Source organism: Microtus ochrogaster, linkage group LG8 (genome assembly GCF_000317375.1).
Source record: "Microtus ochrogaster isolate Prairie Vole_2 linkage group LG8, MicOch1.0, whole genome shotgun sequence".
Taxonomy (NCBI): Eukaryota; Metazoa; Chordata; class Mammalia; order Rodentia; family Cricetidae; genus Microtus; species Microtus ochrogaster.
The window spans coordinates 23,033,302-23,035,487 of NC_022033.1; the positions used below are offsets into that span (position 1 = coordinate 23,033,302).

At 40.0% G+C, this 2,186-nt stretch overlaps 1 protein-coding gene across 1 annotated transcript in view; it reads right to left on the bottom strand.

The window, feature by feature from the left end:
• Window positions 1-2,186, bottom strand: part of Itch (itchy E3 ubiquitin protein ligase) — an 88,171-nt gene that overhangs the window by 7,891 nt on the left and 78,094 nt on the right. The gene's annotated exons all lie outside the window — the stretch shown is intronic.

Genomic DNA, 2,186 nt, shown 5'->3' on the forward strand with positions numbered 1-2,186 from the left:
TGCCTCTGCCTCCCGAGTGCTGGGATTAAAGGCATGCGCCACCATCGCCCAGCTCATTTCAACTCTTAAATGAAATTGGGTGTCAACGACACTAGACCTGTCGGAGCCTCAGCAGCATCCTTGACTGGACCTCAGGATACATCTCTGAATGCTCTTGGCTCTGTTGCTCTAGAGCAGCCTTTCCCATTCCCCTTAGTCCTGTCTGTCCTATAGCACATTCCTGTGGTTACATAGGACACAAATATGAATAAATTTCTTACTTTCATGAACAAATCAGATCAAGCTCATAAAATGCAATTACCCTTTTCTCAATATTTAGGGTATTTGTAAGTCACATGTAGCCAGAAAGGGTTTCTAGCAGATCTTTATATCCCGTAGCATATTTTGGCTGAGTGAAATATGTTTTTGTAACGAATGTTACCCTATTTACTAATGTCAATATTTATTTAGTTATTTTTTGAAGAGGATTTTTGTTAAAATATTTATTTATTCATTATGTATACACTATTCTGTGTGTATGCCTGCAGGCCAGAAGAGGGCACCAGACCCCATTGCAGATGGTTGTGAGCCACCATGTGGTTGTTGGGAATTGAAATCAGGACCTTTAGAAGAACAGGCAATGCTCTTAACCTCTGAGCCATCTCTCCAGCCCTTGAAGAGGGGTTTTATGTAATCCAGACTGGCCTCAAACTTGTTATATAGCTGAGAATGTCCTAACATTCCAAAATCACCGTTTTAGACTCTCCTAAGTGCTAGAATTATAGGCATGAGCCACTAATCTGGTTTCCTGTCATTATTTCATTTCATCTCTGTGTTTCTTTCCTTTTTTCTTTTGTTTTCAGAGACAGGGTTTCTCTGTGTAGCACTGGCTGTACTGGAACTCACTTTGTAGACCAGGATGGTCTTGAATTTGCAGTACTCCTTCAGCTTGCCACCAAACCAGGCCTCAAAACTTGTTTCTTCCTTACTGCAGGGAACTGACCAGGGCCCTGTGTACACTTGGCAATGCTCTACATCTGAGCTAGGTTCCCAGCCCCTGATTATTTCTTGAACATCTCCCCGAGCCTCAGTGTTTTGACTGAATTTGGGGCTTGGAGCCTGCTAGGTAAGCTATATTTCCAGCACAAAATTCATGTTTTTTCTACTTCTGAGACAGGTTGTTAAGTAACCTCAGTTTCTCTTGAACTCAATCCTTTTGCCTAGCCTCTAAGACAGTAGTTCTTACCCTGTGAGCCACAATTGCTTTGGCAAACCTTTATCTCCAAAAAATATTTACATTATGATTCATAACAGTAGGAAAATTACAGTTATGAAGTAGTAATGAAAATAATTTATGGGGTCACCACAAGATAAGAAACTGTAAGGGTCGCAGCATTGGGAAGGTTGAGAGCCACTGGGCTAAAACCTGTGATTACATACCATGCCCAGCTCAAATTCATACTGCTTTAAAGCCTCAACATTGTAACGTGCATCAAAAGTTTCAATCATTTTTAGGGCTAAATTATTTCCATTATACGTTCAAACTACTCTGTTCATCCATTAATATGCAGATAGGTTCATTTTCATATTAATATGCAGATAGGTTCATTTTGCCTCTGGGTGAGCTGGAACAGCACTGTTATAAATACCGGCATAAAGCACTATTATCTGCTTGGGTCTCTGGATTTAATTCTTTTGAAGTGAAACTGCTAAGTCATGTATGATAACTGTATATTTATTTAAACTGGTCTTGTTTTGGTTTTTGGTGTTTTTGTTTTAATTGGCGGAGGAGGGGAAGTTCAAGGCAAGATTTCTATGTAGCCTTGGCTGTCCTGGAACTCACTCTAAACCAGGCTGGCCTTGAATGCAGAAATCCACCTGCCTCTGCCTCTCGAGAGCTGGGATTAAAGGTGTTTTAAAGTCAAGGTCTCATGAATCTCAGGCTTGCCTTTAACTTCTGATCCTCCTCCTCCCAAGTGATATTACAGAGATAAGGCTACCCTGCCTGGCTATATTTACCTTTTTGGTGAGCTGCAGCACTATTTGCCATTTTAGTACATTACACTCTTATCAGAAATGAATGAGGATTTCAAGTTTTCCAAACGTTCACCAAAGATTATGCCTCTCCTATTTCCTAATGTGCACAAAGTCCTATCAAGTGGGATTTTATTTTGTATTTCCTTTTTTTTTTTTTTTTTTTTTTCTAT